Source organism: Cajanus cajan, chromosome 3, assembly GCF_000230855.2.
Source record: "Cajanus cajan strain Asha chromosome 3, NIPB_CcT2T_4, whole genome shotgun sequence".
Classification (NCBI taxonomy): Eukaryota; Viridiplantae; Streptophyta; class Magnoliopsida; order Fabales; family Fabaceae; genus Cajanus; species Cajanus cajan.
In genome coordinates this window covers 42,591,875-42,617,215 of record NC_138519.1, presented here as the reverse complement: position 1 = coordinate 42,617,215, position 25,341 = coordinate 42,591,875, and positions in this window count along the sequence as shown.

The window sequence follows — 25,341 nt, the reverse complement described above, 5'->3', positions numbered from 1 at the left end:
ATAATACCTCATGCATCCTCATCATCATTTATAGGTTCACTAATACCCTCTCGATGTGAGTGAAAGAGACCCGTGACTATTGAGATTCTCCGTTGTGGAGAGATAATAGCCTAGGGAGGGTGATAAACTTTCATCTTAAAAAGGCAGCGCCTCAAAGATGAAAGATTATCAAGCTCACATCAAGAGTGTATTCATATCATAAATAAGCTAATTAGAATAAACATTCATTTTAGAAAGTGGCTGGTCATCTCTCTGTCCTCACACGCGCAAAGAAAATCAAGAAAATGGAAGCGCTAGAGGAACAAAACAAGAAGCTCACGACCGAGCTTTCACAGCTCAAAGAGCAGATGGCGCAAATGTTGGAACTCATGCGTCACCATAACATTCATGGATCTCATCACAGTGACCATGGGTCCCATCATGAGGGAGAGGAGGAAGAGCATGAAGAAGATCCTCCACATGCCATACCTATTGGGGCTGGAATCATGATTAAAGAGCCCGAAGTTTCAAAAGAACAATTCCACGCCCTCGAGGATCGGCTAAGGGCTATGGAGGGGTATGATTTCGACATCAAAGATGCCGCTGACATGTGCTTGGTGAGGGACATCCAATTCCCTCCCAAATTCAAAGTGCCCGATTTCCCAAAATATGTGGGATCGACTTGCCCCAAAAGTCATCTCACCATGTATTGCCGAAAAATGGCTGCATATGCTACCAATGAAAAGCTCTTGATCCATTGCTTCCAAGAGAGCTTGGCTGACACCGCACTCAATTGGTATATGCAGCTGGATGGAAGTCAAGTGTGCACATGGAGGCAGTTGGCCGACGCCTTTCTCAAGCGCTATAAATATAACATCGACCTAACACCCGATAGGTCCGATCTTCAAGCCTTGAGTAAGACAAATGATGAATCCTTCAAGGCGTACGCCCAACGATGGAGGGAGTTGGCGGCACAAATAGAGCCCCCGCTATCGGATAAGGAGACGGTGTCCCTATTCATAAACTCGTTGACCGGTCCCTATTATGACAAGATGATAGGGAACACGACAACACTCTTCTCGGACATCATCACCATTGGCGAAAGAGTGGAACAAGGGCTGAAAAGTGGGAAGCTAGCTGGGCTTTCCCAATCATTTGAAGCCAAGAAGACCTACGGGAAGAAGAAGGAGGGAGGAGTCAATGCCGTAAATATTTCTTCATCTTCTTCCACTTCGAAGTCAGGAAAGTCGCAATTCACCCCTGTGAAGAAGTTTGATAAACTTCCGACCACCTACAGCGATCTCCTGCCGAAGCTAGTAGAAGCCAAACTTCTAGCTTACGTTCCACTAAAGAAGATTGATCCACCTCACCCCTATTGGTACAAACCGCAAGACAAATGTCTATACCATTCGGGGGCATCGGGGCATTCAACGGAGAAATGTAGAGCTCTCAAAAATAAGGTCCAAGACCTTATCGATGCAGGGTGGATCACTTTTGATTCAACAGCGCCCGACGTGAGCAAGAATCCTCTACCAAAGCAGGAGTAGAGAGAAGAACAAGCCACGATAGGGCCCCTTCATATTTCTCTTTTAGGGACTCATGATCAGTACCCAAGATCATGAGAACCTTTTCATGTAAATAAGGGTTTTTGTACAGTTTTACATACATATATCAATAAAGAGGCATATTTCACACATTATTCTCTTTTTATTCTTTTCTCTCTTTCCCCATTAACATTAATAAATTCTAAACCTAAACAGAACCAATAAAATAATTATGTCTGTAATTGTTCGCTCTGACCGGGATCCAAAAGTGAATGGGTTGAGTTGAAGAGTGATGAGGAGACCATCTCTCCGGATCTGCAAAGACTGCTAAAACGAGAAGCTCGCTTACTCCAACTCGTCAAGAGAAATTGGAGACTATGAATTTGGGGCATGGCCGAGAGATAAAAGAGGTCAACACTGGGACCCTTATCAGTGATGAAATAAGGACACATGTTTCCACTATGATTATAATAAAATCATTCTTTCTCATTGCTTCTTTTCTTGCTTATAATAAAATTCTAAACCACATTTTTTTAACCCTGTTTGAATAAACATGAATGAGGTTAAAATCATCTTAATAATAATAAACCCACATCATTTTTATGTGGAAATGTGTGTGACAACTTGGAGCACCTCCCCTTGGCCTCGACAAGTGCCATCATGGATAAAAAGAAATCCTAAAAACAAAAAAAGCTCGGCAGGAAACCCAAAAAGGGACTGCGCAAAAATAAGAGCAAAAAACCCGCTAGGAATCCCACGAAAGGGTGACCTAGGCAAAAGTTAGGGTTGCAAAAAATGAATAAAAACAAAAGTCCGCTAAAACGCCACAAAAGGGTGTTTTAGGCAAAAATAAGGACAATCAAAAAACAAAAGAAATCCATGATGGTATCATGAACCGAATTCAAAAAGAAAGGTTCAAGAGAAGCTATCCAAGTTGTCAAAATCACAACGTCAATAAACAAAGATTTTCTTAACTTCATAAGTGTTTAATCAAACAAGCCTAAACACATAAGCCCACCTTGGCCAAACATTCTTACAAAGTCCATTTTTCAAAAATAAAATAATCCCCTCTAAAACACAAACTTTTGAAAATATATCCCTTCCTTCTTTTCTCTCTTGTCCCAAAAGATTTTGGAATAATCTAGTGGAAGCATGAAGAAATAAATCATCACTGATAATGGATCTAATCTGAACAACAAAATGGTGGAAGAACTAAGCCAAGAATTCAAGATCCAACACCACAACTCTTCCCCATATCGGCCAAAGATGAATGGGGCAGTCGAGGCAGCCAATAAGAATATCAAGAAGATAGTACAAAAGATGGTTGTCTCATTCAAAGACTGGCATGAGATGCTACCCTTCGCTCTCCATGGTTATAGGACTTCAGCACGTACATCCATAGGAGCTACTCCATTTTCCCTTGTTTATGGAATGGAAGCAGTTCTGCATGTTGAAGTCGAAATACCTTCTCTGAGAGTAATCATGGAAGCAAAACTTTCCGAGGTAGAATGGGTTCAAAGCCGGTATGACCAGTTGAACCTCATTGGAGAGAAACGGCTGAACGCCATATGCCATGGTCAAGCCTATCAGAGGAAGATCAAAAAGGCTTTTGACAAGAAAGTTCACCCTCAAGTCTACCATGAGGGAGAGTTGGCAATGAAGAAATTACTACCAACTCAAAAGGACAAAATCGGAAAGTGGGCCCTAAATCACGAAGGACCGTACATGGTAAAACGAGCTTTCTCAGGAGGAGCATTGATCCTCACAAACATGGATGGAAAAGAACTTCGATACTTAGTCAACACTGACGTGGTAAAGAAGTACTATGCTTGAAGACGTTGCTTGCATAGGCCCGCTAGGATGAAAACCCAAAAAGGGCGTCCTAGGCAAAAGTTAGGGTAAAATAAAAAGCCCGCCAGTACAAGGGTACTAGGCAAAACAACGGCAAAATCATCCCCGCTAGGATACGTCCTAGGCAAAAGTTAGGGGCAAAAGAATAAGATGTAAAAGCAAAGCAAGTAACGATCACTTGAACCGAAAACCGAAAGGCGGTTCAAGTGATAATCTTCTAGAAGCAAGCGTCTTGCAGTATCTACACTCCTGGCTCAGGCATCTCACCCGAAACGATTAGGGGAACGGGAAGAGCGACAATTACAGATATAATTGTTTAAGCCAAAAATGTATAGCCTACCTTGGCCAGCCATTCTTCAGAAATTTCCTTCTGTATATCTTTCTGTAAAAACACTTGTGAATATCAATAAAAATATCCATTTGTTTCTTTTCTTTCTTGACCATGTGATTATGCCTCTGAATTGGTTTTTCATAAAAATTGTACGAAATTCCATTATTAATCGGTCAATAAAAGAAAATTGGAGGGGTTCCTGTAAAATCCATAAATCTCCTGCATAAAGGCTCATAAAAATACTCCCTCGCGTCAATGACAGAAAGTCCTCCAAGAAGAAGGGGATAGGGAGAGCCACTCACTTTTCTAAATAAATGAATAAAAATAAAAAATTGTATTGCATGCATCACACATATTAATTGCACATTTAAAGACCTTATCATGAGGCAATTGCATAAAATAGAAAAAATAGAAAAATTGCTTGTGTATGACAGCAGCAAACAAAATACAAAGATTCAGAAAATCAACAGCATCATACAGAATAACTGAGCCTGGAGAGGCTTGCCGAAAGAATACTCTCAAAATAACTGAGCCTGGAGAGGCTCGCCGAAATAATACTCTCTCAGAATAATTGAGCCTGGAGAGGCTTGCCGAAATAATACTCGTACAGAATAATTGAGCCTGGAGAGGCTTGTCGAAATAATACTCCTTCAGAATAATTGAGCCTGGAGAGGCTTGCCGAAATAATACTCCTACAAAATAACTGAGCCTGGAGAGGCTTGCCGAAATAATACTCTCTCATAATAACTGAATTTAATTTCTTTAGCACTTTTAATTTCTGTACAGCAAAAGCCAAAAACATAAAAAAGGCAAAATACAGAAAAAGCCAAATCAGAAGAAAAGGCAAAATACAGAAAAAGCCGAAAATAAAAAAGGCAAGGATATAGAAAATCCAACAAACAAATTGTACCGAATAACTAAGCCTGGAGAGGCTTACCAAAATAATACTCCACATCCTCCATAGTATGCAGAATAACTGAGCCTGGAGAGGCTCGCAGAAATAATACTCCCCAGAGGGAACCTCAGCTCAAGCTCACGGAAAAATCCCCAGCGAGAGCTATCAAAGCAAAATCGACGCAATCCCCAATGGAAGTGCGATCATCCAAACAGTATATACAAATCAAAGGACTTAACACTTCCTCAGTGAAGATAGCTCTCCAACTCAAGTGTTGAGTGAGGCTAAGCCTGCAGAGGCTTCCTAAATAATACTCTGGGATACATAAGATCCCTCATTCCCCAATCGCCTACTCAGAGGCATCCCTGCAAAAAGAGAAAAATCAAAAATATCAATAAGTATTCCCCAAGCGGAATCTGGCACTCAGCCGAACACTGAACTTCAAATCCCCAGTCGCCTACACAAGAGGCACTCCTTCAAAAAGGAAAACCCAAAAAAAGAAAAAAAAAAATCAATAACAATTCCCCAAGTGGAATTTGGCTTTTTAGCCAATCATTGAACGTCGAGCTGATACGCCTAACAGAAGAGGCTAATCAAAATTAACGACAGAATCCCCAGCGGATAACAGCCTACACAGAGGCGACAAAAATCAGAAAACCCAAAAGAGATACCCGAATAAAGATAACCGGGATACTCCACCAACGTCAAAGGACGTCAGCCAAACATAAGGCATCGCTCAATTCAAGAAGAGCATCTGTGTCTACACCCCAAGGAAACAGAAATTCCTCAATGGGTACCAACAATGCAATGCAAGTTGGGGCACAGGAACCTATGAATGACTGCACATCCCCTAGACGGATCCCTGCGTTATCCAGCCCTCAGTGGCACCAAAATCAAACCGTCGAAGCAGCATTGTGGACTGTGGAGACAAAAAATCATCTCAAATCCCTGGAGAGGGCAAACTCACATTGCCAATGTCGTCAAGAACACGGAGGCAGACCCTGGAGAGGGCAAACTCACCCTGGAGAGGGCAAGACTCACGCACAAGTCTGGAGAGGCGACGACTAATACTCATCCTGGAGAGGGCAAACTCACCCTGGAGAGGGCAAGACTCACACACAAGTCTGGAGAGGCGACGACTAATACTCACCCCGGAGAGGGCAAACTCACCCTGGAGAGGGCAAATTCACCCTGGAGAGGGCAAGACTCACGCACAAGTCTGGAGAGGCGACGATTAATACTCACCCCGGAGAGGGCAAACTCATCCTGGAGAGGGCAAACTCACCCTGGAGAGGGCAAGACTCACGCACAAGTCTGGAGAGGCGACGACTAATACTCACCCCGGAGAGGGCAAACTCACCCTGGAGAGGGCAAACTCACCCTGGAGAGGGCAAGACTCACGCACAAGTCTGGAGAGGCGACGACTAATACTCACCCCGGAGAGGGCAAACTCACCCTGGAGAGGGCAAATTCACCCTGGAGAGGGCAAGACTCACGCTACCAAAGTGACTAGAAGCGCGGAGGTATGCACCAACCTGGAGAGGCTACTCAACAATTTTCCCACCTGAAGACACTACAAGTCGGAAGGATGGCACATCACCCGGACAATTGGGTCAACTCCTTTACTTGTCAGCCGGTACACCAAAAGACCGTTTGACTAAGTAAAGGGGGGGCAGCTGTAGACCCCTAAAATTGTCCGGGTCGGAAATAAAGCTTGAAGACTCTCGAAGACTGAAGGAAGATCAGCCAGAAGGACTCCTGGAAGGCCCTAGGAGGGTTCTCTGTAGGTCTAGAGGTCTTAGAATAGCTCAAAATAAGGAAGTGGAGGGAATGAAGCCCAATACGGCCGTACTGAACTTAATACGGCCGTATTGAAGCTTCAATACGGCCGCAGTGAACTCAATACGGCGTATTGAAGTTTCTGAAACTTCAATACGGCCGTACTGAAATCAATACGGCCGTATTGAAGCTTCAATACAGCCGTATTGAATTTAATACGGCCGTATTGAAATTTCTGAATTTCAATACGGCCGTATTGAACTCAATACGGCCGTATTGAAGTTCAAAAATTTCAATACGGCCGTATTGCTTCTGTAGGCCGTATTGCGCCTATTCCCTATAAATATGACGTCGATTGGACGTCATTCCACACTTTTTCACTGAGTTTTGACTCCCTCCTTGAGTATTCTGGGGTTTTTGAGCAGTGTTCTGCCCTAGAAATCTCTCTGGGAGTCGATCCGACGAAGTTCTTGAGCCCCGAGCCATTTTGCTTGAGGATCGAACCTAGTCAAGGGGAAATCTTTTGATTCCCTTAGTTAAAATTTTGTTCTAGGAGAGCGAGGAGTGGGCTTGTAGAGCGAGGGAACGCCAAAACGCTTCCCAGTTCTTTGCAATATATAAAAGCACGCTTCAAGAGGTTTCCTTTCAATCCTTCCTTTTACTGCTTTCTGTGTGCATATTTAAAATGTCATCATGTAGATAGTCAATTTATAATTGTTTAGAATAAATAGGGGTAATTTAGTAATTTTATACTGTTCTTTTAAAAATAATCTGTCATAGGGAACCCGAAAGGGGCGCCGTGGGGTGCTAACACCTTCCCCACGCGTAACCGACTCCCTTACCCAACTCTGGTTGTAATGGCCAAAGTTGATTTTTAATCAATTGCCTTATCCCTTTTTCCAATGTTTTGAGTAAAACATTGGTGGCGACTCCACGAACCCTCCTTTTACGAAAACCACTAATCCATGGAGGGTCCCGCTTGGGATTAATATGGATTGGTGAGCCTTTTAATAAAATTGCTCGTTTGACGAGGTCTCAGTTTGAGAATAAGTCATTCTAGCAATCCACATTTTCAAACAAATAAAACGAGTCCAACCATCCTTCGCGAATGCCGAAAGCCCGTTTCGGGCCGGTGGCGACAACAAAAAGCCCGCCAGTATAAGGGTACTAGGCAAAACAAAGGCAAAATTATCCTCGCTAGGACACGTCCTAGGCAAAAATTAGGGGCAAAAGAATAAGATGCAAAAAGTAAAGCAAGCAACGATCACTTGAACCGAAAACCGAAAGGCGGTTCAAGTGATAATCTTCTAAAAGCAAGCGTCTTGCAGTATCTACACTCCTGGCTCAGGCATCTCACCCAAAACGATTAGGGGAACGAGAAAAGCGACAATTACAGATATAATTGTTTAAGCCAAAAATGTATAGCCCACCTTGGCCGGCCATTCTTCAGAAATTCCCTTTGTAAATCTTTCTGTATAAACATTTGTGAATATCAATAAAATATCCATTTGTTTCTTTTCTTTCTTGACCTTGTGATTATGCCTTTAAATTGATGTTTCTAAAAATTGTACGAAACTCTTAAATAATCGGCCAATAAAAGAAAATTGGAGGGGTTCCCGTAAAATCCATAATCTCCTGCATAAAGGCTCACAAAAATACTCCCTCGCGTCAATGACAGAAAGTCCTCCAAGAAGAAGAGGATAGGGAGAGCCACTCACTTCTCTAAATAAATGAACAAAAATAAAAAATTGAATTGCATTTGTGCATCACACACACATTAGTTGCACATTCAAAGACCTTATCATGAGGCAACTGCATAAAATAGAAAAATAGAAAATTGCTTGTGTATGACAGCAGCAAGCAAAATACAAAGATTTAGAAAATCAACAGCATTGCACAGAATAACTGAGCCTGGAGAGGCTCGCAGAAATAATACTCCCCAGAGAAACCTCAACTCACGCTCTTGGACTCAAAATCCCCAGCAAGAGCTATCAAAGCAAGATCGACGACATTCCCAATGGAAGTACGATCACCCAAGCAGAATATCCAAGTCAAAGGACTTAAACTTCCTCAGTGAAGATAGCTCTCCAGCTCAAGTGTTGAGTGAGGCTAAGCCTGCAGAGGCTTCCTAAATAATACTCTGGGATACATAAGATCCCTCATTCCCCAATCGCCTACTCAAGAGGCACTCCTTCAAAAAGAGGAAAAATAAAAAAAGATCAATAACCATTCCCCAAGAGGAATCCGGCACTCAGCCGAACACTGAACTTCAAATCCCCAGTCGCCTACACAAGAGGCACTCCTTCAAAAAGGAAAACCCAAAAAAAAAGAAAATAACAATTCCCCAAGCGGAATTTGGCATTCAGCCAATCATCAAACATCAAGATAATTCGCCTATTCAGAGGCACTCTTTCAAAAAAGAGAAAAAATCGAAAAGATCAATAATCATTCCCCAAGCGGAATCCGGCTCTCAGCCTATCATTGAACACCAAGATGATCTGCCTAACAGAAGAGGCCAATCACAACCAATGACAAAATCCCCTGGCGGATAACAGCCTACACAGAGGCAACAAAATCCAAAAATTAAAAAGAGTTACCCGAATAAGGATAAACCGGGATACTCCACCAACGTCAAAGGACGTCAGCCAAACATAAGGCATCGCTCAACTCAGAGAGAAAGAGCATCTGTGTCTACACCCCAAGGAGTCAGAAATTCCCCAAGGGTACCAACAATGCAATGCAAGTTGGGGTACAGGAACCTGTGAATGACTGCACATCCCCTAGACGGATCCCTGCGTTATCCAGCCCTCAGTGGCACAAAAATCAAAAACAATCGTCGAAGCAGCATCGTGGACTGTGGAGACAAAATCAACATCCAGAATCCCCAGTGGATAATAGCCTACACAGAGGCAGCAAAATCAAAAAACCAAAAGAGACACCCGAACAAGGATAACCGGGATACTCCACCAACGTCGAAAGGACGTCAGCCAATCATAAGGCACCTCACATCAGAAAGAGCATCTTTGTGTCTGCACCCAAAGGAATCAGAAATTCCCCAGTGGGAACCAACTACGCAATGGAAAGTTGGGACACAAGAACCTATGAGTAACTGCACATCCCCTAGACGGATCCCTGCGTTATCCAGCCCTTAGTGGCACAAAATCAAAAAACAACCGTCGAAGCAGCATCGTGGACTGTGGAGACAAAATCATCACAAATCCCTGGAAAGGAGATATTCACGCTACCCCCGTCGTCACAAACACGGAAGTATGCAGCTTCCGGCTCGGACAATGAGCGAAGCTATCTCTGGAAAAGGGGTACTCACCGCTTACCGTTGTCATAAAGGTACTCAACTTCCGGCTCGAACAAAGAGTGAAGTTAAGCCTGGAGAGACGGTACTTACAGCTTCCAGCTTGGGCAACAAGCAAAGCAAGGCCTGGAGAGGCAAAACTCACACTGCTTACCGTTGTCACAAGGGTACTTAGCTACCAGCTCGAACAAAGAGTGAAGTTAAGCCTGGAGAGACGATACTTACAGCTTCCAGCTTGGGCAACAAGCAAAGCAAGGCCTGGAGAGGCAAAACTCACACTGCTTACCGTTGTCACAAGGGTACTTAACTTCCGGCTCGAACAAAGAGTGAAGTTAAGCCTGGAGAGGCGGTACTCAACCATCAGCGTCATCAGAGGCGCGTTGATGTCCAACTTCCGGCTCGGGCGTCGAGTGAAGTTGGCCTTGGAGAAGGTAAACTCAGCTACCGAGGATGTCAGAAGCGCCGAGGTATGCACCCACCTGGAGAGGCTACTCAACATTTTCCCACCGGAAGACGCTACAAGTCAGAAGGTCGGCACAATACCCGGACAATTGGGTCAACTCCTTTACTTGTCAGCCGATACACCAAGAGGCCGTCCGACTAAGTAAAGGGGGGGCAGCTGTAGACCCCTAAAATTGTCCGGGTCGGAAATAAAGCTTGAAGACTCTCGAAGACTGAAGGATAATCAGCCAGAAGGACTCCTCGAAGGCCCTAGGAGGGTTCTCTGTAGGTCCAGAGGTCTTAGAATAGCTCAAAATAAAGAAGTGGAGGGAAAAAGCCCAATACGGCCGTACTGAACTCAATACGGCCGTATTGAAGCTTCAATACGGCCATACTGAAGTCAGTACGACCGTATTGACACTTCAATACGACCGCGGCGAACTCAATACGGGCGTATTGAAATTTCTGAACTTCAATACGACCGTATTGAACTTCAATACGACCGTATTGAAGTTCAAAAATTCCAATACGGCCGTATTGCCCCTGTAGGCCGTATTGCGCCTATTCCCTATAAATATGACGTCAATTGGACGTCATTCCACACTTTTCAACATAGTTTGAACCCTCTCCTTGAGTATTCTGGGGTTTTTGAGCAGTGTTCTGCCCTAGAAATCACTCGGAGAGTTGATCCGACGAAGTTCTTGAGCCCCGAGCCATTTTGCTTGAGGATCGAACCTAGTCGAGGGGAAATCTTTTTGATTCCCTTAGTTAAAATTTTGTTCTAGGAGAGCGAGGAGCGGGCTTGTAGAGCGTGGGAACGCCAAAACGCTTCCCAGTTCACTTTTTATAAAAAAGCACGCTTCAAGAGGTTTCCCTTCAATCCTTCCTTTTACTGCTTTCTGTGTGCATATTTAAACTATCATCATGTAGATAGTCAATTCATGATTGTTTAGAATAAATAGGGGTAATTTAGTAATTTTATACTGTTCTTTTAAAAATAATCTGTCATAGGGAACCCGAAAGGGGCGCTGTGGGGTGCTAACACCTTCCCCACGCGTAACCGACTCCCTTACCTAACTCTGGTTGTAGTGGCCAAAGTTGATTTTTAAATCAATTGCCTTATCCCTTTTTCCAATGTTTTGAGTAAAACATTGGTGGCGACTCCACGAACCCTCCTTTTATGAAAACCACTAATCCATGGAGGGTCCCGCTTGGGATTAATATGGATTAGTGAGCCTCTTAATAAAATTGCTCGTTTGACGAGGTCTCAGTTTGAGAATAAGTCCTTCTAGCAATCCACATTTTTTTAAAACAAATAAACGAGTCCAACCATCCTTCGCGAACGCCGAAAGCCCGTTTCGGGCCGGTGGCGACACCATAGACCATGAATTTATACGCGACTGCTTGTGGATTGTATGAGCATATGTTTGTTGCATTTTATTTTTTCAAACCATTGATTTATTTTTATAATTCCCCTAAGGTAAAGAAAAAAAAAAACACAAAAAATAAATGAAAATGCATTATCATGTGAAAGAAAACCTAGTGTGAAAATAAGATCTATGAGAATCCTACATCCCCTCTTTAAAAAGGGGGCATCATGCATTTTCAAAAAATAAAAAAAATATAATAATAAAAATATAAAAGAGAGAGTAAAAAAAGGAGGGACATGCATACTACATACATTCTTATGATCACAAGGAGATTTCTCATAAAGACTGATGAACTCCAATTAGTGTGACCTTTGTTACATCGTAAAAAATTACGAAAAGGGACACTTTGATCTCATGTTCAAAAGAGTGGCTACCAAGTCTTTGTTGAGAGACCTCCTTCATGCATTATCATTTAAATAAGCTTAATAGGAAATTTTGTCCCTTAAAGGTGGCTTTTCAACATTCCGTACTCACACGAGCTCAAAAGATAAAAGCTATGGAAGATTTAGAGGAAAGAAATCGTGTCCTCAATGAGGAGCTTAAACAACTCAAGGAACAAATGGCTAGAATGCTTGAGGCCATGAACAAACTGTAGCACGACAATACTACCAGCAACGTCGGTGATGTCTCCAAAGGTCATCTGAACGCCTTGAAGAAAGACTGAGAGTTGTGGAAGGCCATAGTTTTGATATTCAAGAGGCTGCGGATATGTGCTTGGTGCAAGACATCCAATTCCCCGCCAAATTCAAAATCCCTGACTTCCAAAAGTACACTGGAGCCAGTTGTCCAAAAGGACATCTAACAATGTACTTGATGGAAGCACTTGGAGAGGATTGATATTCTTCCAAGCTTTCCATGCAAGGACCGAAATGCTCCATGAGGTTGAACTCCTTGAAGGTGGCGGAATCACCTTGGAGGATTCTCCAATGGTGGAGAAGCACCTAAGAGAGGTTCGGTTACCTCTTGAAGAAGTGGAGAAGCTTGAGGAACCAAGCTTCTAGGAGAAGGAACTTTGAGAGAAAACTAGGAGAAGTTTTTCTCACGAATTTGACTCTTGAAAATGAGAGAGAATTTCTGAATTCTAAGTCTCATTAATGTCCAAAAGTGAAGGTTTAGGTCAGATTTACAATTATATAGGGAGAGGTAGCTTCTAGGAGAAGCTAACCTTAAACATGGTTCACTAGGAACCATGGTAAGGTGTAGCTAACCATCCATGGTTTCTAAAACTTGTAGGAGAAGCTAACCTTGACCATGGTTCACTTAAGAACCATGGTAAGGTCAGCCCACCCTACCAAGGTTTAGAAACTTGGAGGAGAAGCTTCAAAACTTGAAGAAGGAACAAGCAATTTTCGGCCAAGAAACTAAGGAAAGAGCTAGGCGGATTAGGCTCCAAAATGCTCCATGAATTATTTTGAAAATCTTTGATTTGGTTTAGTTAGGTTCATCATATGATGATGAGACCTAGCTAAATCAAATCTATGAAAAATTAGGAGCAAAATGAGTCTAATATGCAAAATTTTGCATAGGCCCAATTTTGGCCCAATTGCTAGTCACACCCTCAAGCATTGCTAAATGCCACCCCTTTTTTCCTACTGAAAAAATATAAAATGAATGTATCAACAAAGGAGGTTAAATGGAGTTAAACTCTCCAAGTAACCCACCCTAAAAACATTATACAAACACTAATTAAAAGCAAGTAAAGTGCCTCACAAATACAAAGGCAAAATTAGACCTATACAAAGGAACTATGTACAAAATATATGAAAAAGTTCTTTAAGATCATCCCATTCCTCTTGGTTCTTTTAGTATATCACCTCTTGGATTCCTTGGCCTTGGCCATAGTCTATCAGTACTGTAGGAAGATGGCAGTCTACGTGAACAATGAAAAGCTCCTGATACACTATTTTCAGGAAAGCCTTTCAGATGCCGCTCTCAACTGGTACATGCAGCTGGATGGAGGGAAGATCCAAACATGGAAACAGTTAGCCGATGCTTTTCTTCGTCGATACAAGTATAACATCAACTTAATTCCTGATAGGTCTGATTTACAAAGCTTGAGCAAGAAGGGCGATGAGTCCTTCAAAACCTATGCACAGAGATGGAGAGAATTGGCCGCGCAAATAGAGCCTTCATTATCTGACAAGGAGATGGTGACAATGTTCATCAACTCTTTAAGTGGACCCTATTATGACAAGATGATAGGGAACACGTTGACCCTTTTTGCCGACATAGTCACCATAGGTGAAAGGGTTGAGCAAGGCTTAAAAAGCGGGAAGATAGGGAAGGCTCCGACAAGTTATGACCCTAGGAAGATCTATGAAAAGAAGAGGGAAGAAGGGGTCCACGCCGTCATATTTACTCCAAAAAGTCAAGTCACACCACAGGCAAAGCCTAGAGACGACAAGGTAGTAGACAAAATCCCCATCACATACACAGAGCTACTACCCCAACTCCTAGAGGCTTCGATGATAGTCCGACTTCCTCCAACAAAGAAGATGGACCTCCCTTACCCGCCGTGGTACAAACCTGAGGAAAGGTGTGACTATCACTCTAACTCTCCGGGGCACTCCGTGGAGTGATGCAAGGCCCTGCAATTCCGCGTGCAAGGACTTATAGACGCTGGGTGGTTGAAATTTGACACCAACACACCTAACATCGACAAGCACCCAATGCACAAGCATGACGAGGAATGATCTTGGAGTATAAGACTGAGATATTACTAGAGTAGGGGACTCTCTTTTTTTTTTTCAAAAAATAATAATAAATAAATAAATAAATTTAAATTCATGCTCAAACTCATGACCTTCACCCATGGTCACGAGTTCAAAATAAGGGCTTGTATAAGTTTTTACATTCATCAATAAGATATGTCATTCCTACAAATCTCTGTTTCATTCCCTTCTCCCTTTTATCACTAAATTCTAAAACCAATCATAGTGCCCAAATACCAAAAAAAAAAAAAAACAGACATGACTGAAGATAATAAAATTAATCAAAGCTTTGAACATCTACGACGCATTATCTGAGTCTAAGGAGATCACTTCCTCGAAATATAAAAGGATAAGAAAATGATAAAATGAAAAGATTCTTATTGCACAAAAACATCGATTCAATTTCGTTGACAAAGGAAGCACAAATCTCAGTCCATGAAAGAACTCTCAACACCTGTAGGCCGGGGCAGCATCTTTCTCCTTGGTATACGAACGGGGGCAGTGTTAATCACCAAAGACACTAGTCCTCCCAAACACAAATGGCAGGAGGTTTTTTCAAAGCAAAGAAGTCACTTGCAAAATACTGCTAGGATGAAAAACCAAAAAGGGCGTCCTAAAGAAAACAAAAAAAAAAGTTCCCGCTAGGATATGTCCTAGGCAAAAATTAGGGATATAAAAAATTTTAAAAATAGCAAGTGACGACTTTTTGAAAACCAAAAGGCGATTTGAATACTCCTGGAAAAGGCCAAAACTTTTGGAAGACTCTGCCCGAGACTCAGATATGTAGTCCAAGATAATTAGAAGAGTGATTATAATAATTATCTAAGGAAATGTTTGTTTAAAAACTTAAACACTGACCTACCTCAATCGCCCATTCATTCTAAATCATCCTTTCTTTCCTTTCTATCTTGTCCTATCCTAATGACATATTTTGTTGAGGGTTGTCAAAATTTAAACATGTCCAAGAGAAAAAAAAGAAGGAAATAAAAAAATGAAAATAACCCGCTGGGATGAAAACCCCCAAAGGGCATCCTAGGCAAAAATTAGGGCAAAAGAAAGGAGCAAAAGTACCCGCTAGGATACATCCTAGGAAAAAGTTAGGGTTTCTAAAAAAAAAAAAAAGAGCCCCAAGACGGTTCAATATATCAAACGGCCAATACAACTAAATATCGTGCATCAAGCAGAGTAGTTTATTCGTAAGAAGTACAAAAGGGAAGCCACCTTTTAAAAAAAAAATCAACATACATTGCATGCATCCAAAAGAATTTCACACTTAGAAAATTTTCTTTATCCAAAGGGGATTATTCAAAAATAAATAAATAAATCTTGCATAAAATAAGCATTCAACATTTCTGCATCTCGACAAGAAAAGCCAAAAAAGGGGAAACACAAATTCCAAATGACAGCATCTGAACAAAAGACAAAAGCAGCCCAAATTAGAGGCATCACGACACACCTCCTTCCCAACATCCTTGGGGCAATATCTACCATAAGTCAAGCAAACCGATGAGGGCACCGACAATTTCCTCAAAATACAACAAAGGTCTGGAGAGACTGTACTCGCATCCTAATCCGGTATACAACAAAGCCGTGAAGGAAAGGTCTGGAGAGACTATACTCGTATCCCAATCCAGTATACGACAAAGCCGTGAGGGAAAGGTCTGGAGAGACTGTACTCGCATCCCAATCTGGTATACGACAAAGCCGTGAGGGAAAGGTCTGGAGAGACTGTACTCACCTCCTAATCTGGTATACGACAAAGCCGTGAGGGAAAGGTCTGGAGAGACTGTACTCGCATCCCAATCCAGTATACGACAAAGCCGTGAGGGAAAGGTCTGGAGAGACTATACTCGCATCCCAATCCGGTATACCACAAAGCCGTGAGGGAAAGGTCTGGAGAGACTGTAGTCACCTCCCAATTCGGTATACGAAAAAACCGTGAGGGAAGCTAAGCTACGAAAATACTCCCTCTTCAATAAGCTACAAATAAAAGAACGCACTATCACAAGAGAAATAATGGAGCATCTACTTGAAGATCGAAGATCAGGTGTACAGTTCGTCAGCCTTGTTACCCAATAGAGTATGCAACCAACACTTAACTGCTCTAAAGGGCGAGGACACGAGCAAATACACCTATCTAAGAGAAGGAACGTAGAAGCGCCAACACCAAAGAGACAAGGAGGAGACCTGGACGAAATGTCTACGTCTTTACTTGCCTTTGGAAAAGCAGCACATAGCTAGTCCAAAGGACAAGTAAAGAGGGGCAACTGTAGACACGCAATTTTGTCCGGGGGCACACAAACAAGGAAATGAACCCCCGTTATGAAGGGAAAGAGCTCCCGAAGCAGGCAAACAACAAGACAGGATATCAGAAGTCCTAAAGGCCAAATAAGGTAGTTTTAGTAGCCCAGAACGGGCTGTTCCAAAATCGGAATGGGCCGTTCCAAACCCCGGAACGGGCCGTTCCAATATCAGAACGGGCCGTTCCAATTTGTCTAAAACACCTAAAGATCCCACTTCTGGAACGGGCCGTTCCAATACGAGAACGAGCCGTTCCAATTCCAGAACGGACTGTTCCAAGCAAGTCAAATTCGGAATGAGCCATTCTGGAAAGGGAAACCTTGTGTTAATTCCCACTCTGGAACGGGCCGTTCCATTTTCAAAGCGGGCCGTTCCAGGATGTGTAATTTGCGCATAATTACTGGACCAAAACGGGCCGTTCCGAATTTGGAACAGGCTGTTCTGGCCCACTTTTGATTCCCATAAATTGAAGCCTCGAGCACAGTTCTCAGGGCGGCCAGAGAAATTTCGAATAAGACTCCTTTGAGCACGAAAATTCTCTATCTCTCTCCATTCTATTATATTTCTTGAGATTTGTGTCGCATCTCTATCTTCTTTCTCCCTCCTATTGTATTTCTTGAGATCTGTGAGACATACTGTAGTGTGAAAGGTCGCCACAAAGCACCTTTCCCATATTTGAAGATTCAATAAAGCTCGTTCAAGAGGTATTTCAGTCAATCTTCTTCTCTTCCTTTTATTCCTCATCTTTATCACTTTTTTTTTTGTTATAATAAACGTCATAATGTAAATATTTTAGGGTTAATCGCTTAATTTATATTTTAAGCATGTAAATAGTTATTAATAAAGGGGATCTAATATTTAATTTATTAATTCTTATCACGTTAACTTCATCATAGGGTACCGATTGAGGGCGCTGTAGGGGTGCTTGTAGACCCCTAAAATTGTCCGGGTCGGAAATAAGACTCGAAGACTCTCGAAGACCGAAGGAAAGTCAGCCAGAAGGACTCCTGGAAGACCCTAGGATGATTATCTGTAGGTTTAGAGGTCTTAGAGTAGCTTAAAATAAGGATGTGGGAGGATTGAAGCTCAATACGGCCTCCTAGAAGTTCAGTACGGCCGTACTGAACAATTTGAACTACAATACGGCCGTACTGAAACCAATACGGCCATACTGAAGTTTTTGAACTTCAGTACGGCCGTACTGAAACCAATACGGCCGTACTGAAGTTTTTGAAACTTCAGTACGGCCGTACTGAATTCAATACGGCCGTACTGTAGTTCAAATCTTCAGTACGGGCCGTATTGATGTCAGAGGTCGTACTGCGCCTCACTCCTATATATAGGACGTCATTTGGACGTCATTCCACACTTTTCCACACTTCTTGGACTCTCTTCTTGAGTATTCTGGGGTTTTTGAGCAGTGTTCTGCCCTAGGAATCTCTCCGAGAGCCGATCCGACGAAGTTCTTGAGTTCTGAGCATTTAGCTTGAGAATTCGAACTAGTCGAAGGGAAATCTTTTTGATTTCCATAGTAAAGATTAATTTTTAGGGAAGGAGCGAGCGAGCGTGTAGTGGGAGGGAGTGCCAAAAAGCCTCCTAGACTTTGTTAAGATATATAAAAGCACGCATCAAAGGTTTCTTCTTCAAAATCCCTTCTTTTACTGCTTTCTGATTGTTGCATATTTAAAATTGTCATCATGTAGATATCTCGTTAACAATCGTTTATAATAATAGGGGTAATTTAGTAATTTTACATTGTTATTTATGAAATAATCTGTCATAGGGAACCCGAAAGGGGCGTTGTGGGGTGCTAACACCTTCCTCGCACGTAACCGACTCCCTTACCCGACTCTGGTTGTAGTGGCCAAAGTTGATTTGCAAAATCAATTGCCTTATCCCTTTTTCCAATGTTTTGAGTAAAACATTGGTGGCGACTCCAAGAACCCTACTTTGCGAAAACCACTAATCCATGGAGGGTCCCGCTTGGGATTAACATGGATTGGTGAATCATTTAATAAAATTGTTAGTTCGATGAGGTCTCAGTTTGAGAATAAGTCGTTCTAACAATCCACCACTTTTCAAAACTTAAAAAGAGTCCGACCATCGTCGCGAATGCCAAGGTCCGTTTCGGCGGGTGGCGACAGATGGCGACTCCAACGGGGAAGCCTCGAGAGTCAGTCCCATTTAGTGATGGATTATTTCTAAAATAATAGTTTAAAATTACTTCATTACCCCTCGCTTGTATAATAACATGTTTTATTTATTTGGCTTTAATAACTGTTGTATGTTTAAATTCTCGCAATTGTTTGAAATACAAACTGCACACGAACCTTTGCACACAACAGTTCCCTCTATACCCGGGGGCATGAGTGGTAAGCCATAGGGAGTGGATGTTAGTACGACCGGTTGTCGAATGGGCCTAGGTGCCTGTAGACCGTTGTCGAAAAGCATCACTCAAGGTGATAACCATGAACTTGAGTCCGACAGTGTGTTGGAACTTTCCATCGACTTACAACGAGAGGGATTGGGTCCCTATAATGGGGGCACCTTGGGGGCCTCAGACCAGTGAGAACAGTTAGAACCTCCTTGAATATGCACTTTTCTGCAGGATACCCCTACCTCGTGATTCGCTCGTGACTGTTCGTGGATGAGTGAATTGTTTGTGCATCGTTTATGTGACATTGTTTGAGCATACATTGCATTCTTTAAACATACAACATTCCCTTTTAAAATAAAATAAGAATAAATAGGAATAAGAATCTTCCATTACTTGGTGTTAACATCTACCTTCATCACATTCATATAGGTAGTTTCCCTTTTCACCCAAAAAATACAAAAAACAAAATACTCAAAGAAAAATAAAGAAAAAAGTTATTCATCCAAACCAAGCAATTATCATGCATCATTTTAGGGACATCTTGAAAACATGATAATGCTTAGTTGAATAAACACAATGCATGCATATTCATCGCCATCATCTCATATCATGCATTCTTATCAAAGATCATGGAGGGATCTAGGTTTGCATTTCATACATCCCTCCTAGTAATTCATTAATAATAGTAATAAAAAGAAAGGATTAAGCGATGCGTATGTTCAAAATGGATCGCACGCCATTTGTTATTAAGTGTAAGCCAACAACCGCGCCAAGCGAATGCACATCAACTCCGTTGTTGGTAATCAAGACGAATAAAGGGGAAGGTCCAACACTGTTAAGGATCACTACTCCAAGGCCTTTTCCCTACGAATCAAATAAGGTTGTGCCATGGATATACGACATCCATTCTTCTGCCGACAGCGATATCTCTAACATCGCTGGACTTGGGGGCATGACTAGGAGTGGCAGGATCTACACTCCCGAAGATCTTCACGATAAAGCTCCCAAGAATAAAGGAAAAGAAAAGGAGAAAACCGAGGAAAATAAAGAATCCGAGGAGGAGACTGACGAGCTGTTAAAGTATATCTGACAGAGCGAGTACTCCATCATGGATCAACTTCATAGAACGCCAGCAAAGATCACCCTATTGTCGTTGATCCTAAGCTCCGAACCGCATCGACAAGCTCTGTTGAAAGTCTTGAACGAGGCATATGTGTCGCACACTATCTCCCAAGACAAATTTGAGGGGATTGTTAGTCACATCACGGCTAATGATCACCTCACTTTCACCGATGAAGAAATCCCCGCTGGGGGACCAAATCATAACAAGCCCTTGCACATCTCTGTAAAGTGCAAGGAGTATCACATCGCTAAAGTCTTGGTAGATAATGGGTCTTCCTTGAACGTAATGCCAAAAAGAACGCTCGATCAAGTGGCAATCAAGGGAATCCAAATGCGCCCGAGCAACATGATCGTCCAAGCTTTCGACGGTTCTAAAAGAGAAGTGGTGGGAGAAGTCAATCTCCCAATCCAAATTGGGCCCACCATCTTCAACGTCGAATTTCAAGTGATGGACATTACTCCCGCATACAGCTGTCTCCTTGGCCGACCTTGGATTCATGATGCAAAAGCTGTTCCTTCTACGCTCCACCAGAAAGTCAAATTCATAGTGGGTGACAAGCTGGTGACTGTACAAGCTGAAGATGACATACTCATCAGCAAGCCATCTGCCATACCTTACGTGGATGCAGCAGAGGAAGCTCTAGAAACCGCCTTCCAAGCATTGGAGATTGCCAATGTTGAAACGTTTCCCCGAGAAATGAAGAAGGTAGCCCATATGCTCACCAAGAACGGATACTTGCCTGGACAAGGACTTGGCAAGGATTCCCAAGGGATTCCCGAGCTACCCATTATCAAGGATAATCCGGGGAAACAAGGGTTAGGATACAACCCTAATAAAGATCAAAGGACGAAGAGGAACCAAGATCCTTCTCGACGTTCTTTAAGCCAGATCTTTAGGAAGGCCGGTTCACAAGCGTCAAGGCCGGTCGTCGTCATCAAGTGCTCTTCTCCTTCCGATAGGGATGTATAGACCTGATGACTATTAGAGATTACTCCTCGGGGACAGACCGACCCCCGAGCCTCGATAGGGCACATGTTTCCATTATGATTATAATAAAATCATTCTTCATTATTTCTTACTACTTCTCTTCTTGCTTACAATAAATTTCTAAACCGCATTATTTTTAACCCTGTTTGAATAAACATGAATGAGGTTAAAATCATCTTAATAATAATAAACCCGCATCATTTTTATGTGGAAGTGTGTGTGATAACTTGGAGCACCTTCCCTTGGCCTCGACAAGTGCCATCATGGATAAAAAGAAATCCTTTAAAATAAAAGAAGCTCGGCAGGAAACCCAAAAAGGGGGCTGCGCAAAAATAAGAGCAAAAGACCCGCTAGGAATCCCACGAAAGGGTGACCTAGGCAAAAGTTAGGGTTGCAAAAATGAACAAAAACAAAAGTCCGCTAAAACACCACAAAAGGGTGTTTTAGGCAAAAATAAGGACAATCAAAAAACAAAAGAAATCCATGATGGTACCATGAACCGAATTCCAAAAGAAAGGTTCAAGGGAAGCTATCTAAGTTGTCAAAATCACTACGTCAATAAACAAGATTTTATTAACTTCATAAGTGTTTAAACAAACAAACCTAAACACATAAGCCTACCTTGGCCAACCATTCTTACAAAAACCATTTTCGAAAAAAATAATCCCCTCTAAAACACAAACTTTCGAATAAAAATATCTTTCCTTTCTTTTCTCTCTTGTCCTAAACGATTTTAGGATAATCTAGTGGAAACATGGAGATATAGTGGTCAATAGGAGGGTTGACACGTCTTCTAAAGGAAGGGGAGGATCACTGGGTTGATGATGCCCATCTCAATATAACACGCATCATTCCTCGGTTACAGAAATCGGCAACGCACAGCCCGTCTAGAGGAATGGCAAAAATCCAAACAGAAAAACGCATCGGTTAATTCTTTTGAAAAATGAATCAAATAGAATTAGGTGCATCATACCGCATACATGCATACAGATGATAGGTGTACTGGAAGATCACTTATCCTCTGTTTATTCAAAAAAAAAAAAAAAAACAAAAAACAAAAAACAAAAAAAAACAAAAAACAAAAAAACAAAAAACAAAAAAACAAAAAAAAAAAACAAACAAAAAAAACAAAATAAAATCAAACTTCAGAAAAAACAATGCGCCCGTACCATGTTCAGTACACCCGTACTAAAATCAGGGTTATGAACAAATTTTCAACTCAATACGGGCGTACCGAAATGAATACGGCAGCATTGGCCATAACGTCCACACCAATACGGGCGTATTGAATTCAATACGGCCCGTATTGGCCCATTCTCATTCATCACAACATCTTCATTCCTCTGCATACTTCATCTGTGAGTGTGTTTGAGATCCTTCCGTACAGAAAAAGCCAAAAATCAACAAAAAAGGCAAAAATACAGAAAAAGCCAAAAATCGACAGAAAAAGGCAAAATTCAGATAATCCAACAAATATACAGAATAACTGATGTAGACCCCTAAAATTGTCCGGGTCGGAAATAAAGCTTGAAGACTCTCGAAGACTGAAGGAAGATCAGCCAGAAGGACTCCTGGAAGGCCCTAGGAGGGTTCTCTGTAGGTCTAGAGGTCTTAGAATAGCTCAAAATAAGGAAGTGGAGGGAATGAAGCCCAATACGGCCGTACTGAACTTAATACGGCCGTATTGAAGCTTCAATACGGCCGCAGTGAAGTCAATACGGTCGTATTGAAGTTTCTGAAACTTCAATACGGCCGTACTGAAATCAATACGGCCGTATTGAAGCTTCAATACAGCCGCAGTGAACTCAATACGGCCGTATTGACATTTCTGAATTTCAATACGGCCGTATTGAACTCAATACGGCCGTATTGAAGTTCAAAAATTTCAATACGGCCGTATTGATTTCATAGGCCGTATTGCGCCTATTCCCTATAAATATGGCGTCATTTTGACGTCATTCCACACTTTGGAAGAGAGTTTCAACCCTCTCCTTGAGTATTCTGGGGTTTTTGAGCAGTGTTCTGCCCTAGAAATCACTCGGAGAGTTGATCCGACGAAGTTCTTGAGCCCCGAGCCATTTTGCTTGAGGATCGAACCTAGTCGAAGGGAAATCCTCCGGATTTCCATAGTCAAAATTTTATAGGAGGGAGCGAGCGGGCTTGTAGAGCGAGGGAACGCCAAAAAGCTTCCCAGTTTTACGAAATATATAGAAGCACGCTTCAAAGGTTTCTTCTTAAAGTCCTTCCTTTTACTGCTTTCTGTGTGCATATTTAAACTGTCATCATGTAGATAGTTAATTTATAATTGCTTAGAATAAATAGGGGTAATCTAGTAATTTTACACTGTTATTTTAGAAATAATCTGTCATAGGGAACCCAAAAGGGGCGCTGTGGGGTGCTAACACCTTCCCCACGCGTAACCGACTCCCTTACCCAACTCTGGTTGTAATGACCAAAGTTGATTTATAAAATCAATTGCCTTATCCCTTTTTCCAATGTTTTGAGTAAAACATTGGTGGCGACTCCACGAACCCTTTTACTACGAAAACCACTAATCCATGGAGGGTCCCGCTTGGGATTAACATGGATTGGTGAGACATTTAATAAATAAATTGGATAAGATCGACAAGGTCTCAGTTTGAGAACAAGTCGTTCTAATAATCCAATACATTTTCAAAACTAAAATAAAAGCGAGCTCGACCGTCTTCGCGACCGCCGAAAGCCCGTTTCGGGCCGGTGGCGACAGATGGCGACTCCGCTGGGGAAGCCTCGAGAGTCAGTCCCATTTAGTGACAGATTGTTTTTAACAAATAATAGTTAAAAATTACTTCGTTACCCCTTGCTTGTATGATAAACATGATTTATTATATGGCTTTAAATAACTGTTGTATGTTTAAATTCCGCAATTGTTTGAAATACAAACTGTACACAAACCTTTGCACACAACAGTTCCCTCTATACCCGGGGGCATGAGTGATTAACCATAGGGAGTGGATGTTAGTACGGCCGGTTGTCGAATGGGTCTATAGGTGCCCGTAGACCGTTGTCGGAAAACATCACTCAAGGTGATAACCATGAACTTGAGTCCGACGGTGCGTTGGAGCTTTCCATCGACCTACGATGAGAGGAATTGGGTCCCTATAATGGGGGCACCTTGGGGGCCTTGGACTGGTGAGAACAGTTAGAACCTACCTTGAATATGCACCTTTCTGCAGGATACCCCTACCTCGTGATTCGCTCGTGACTGTTCGTGGATGAGTGAATTGTTTGTGTAAATGCTTATGTGCAATTGTTTGTGCATTAATAAATAACCTCGTGATAAGGTCTAAAGAATAATCCCCATGCATGAAAAAACCATGACATGAGGGGAAAGACCATGTGTGAAAATATAATAAAAGTGAGGAGCATGTGCATCATTACCAATAAAGATATCATGCATCCTCATAAACCATGCATTCTAGGTTCACCAATACCTCTTGACATGAGTAAAAGAGACCCATAATTATCGAGATTCTCCGTTAAGGAGAGATCATAAGTCAAGGAGGGTAGTAACACTCTGTTTTAAAAAGGCAGCGCCTTAAAAATGGAGGGTTATCAAGCTCATGTCAAGAGCGTATTCATTCCATAAATTAATTAGATTAAATATTCATTTTTAGAAAGTGGCTGGTCATCTCTCTGTCCTCACACGCGCGCAGAAAATCAAGAAGATGGAAGCGCTGGAGGACCAAAATAAGAAGCTCACAGCCGAGCTCTCACAGCTCAAAGAACAAATGACGCAAATGATGGAATTCATGCGTCACCATAATGCACATGGGTCTCACCACAGTGACCATGAGTCCCATCATCATGAGGAGGAGGAACATGAGGAAGAACCTCCACGAGCTGTACCCCTCGGGGCGGGGATCATGATTAAAGAGCCTGAGGTTTCAAAGGAACAATTCCATGCTCTTGAGGATCGGCTAAGAGCTATGGAGGGGCATGATTTTGACATCAAAGATGCCGCTGACATGTGCTTGGTGAGGGACATCCAATTCCCTCCCAAATTCAAAGTGCCCGATTTCCCAAAATATGTGGGATCGACGCCTACAAGTCAGAAGGATGGCCTACTCCCCGGACAATTGGGTCAACTCCTTTACTTCGCAACCGGTACACTAAAAAGCCGTTTGACTAAGTAAAGGGGGGGCAGCTGTAGACCCCTAAAATTGTCCGGGTCGGAAATAAGACTCGAAGACTCTCGAAGACCGAAGGAAAGTCAGCCAGAAGGACTCCTGGAAGACCCTAG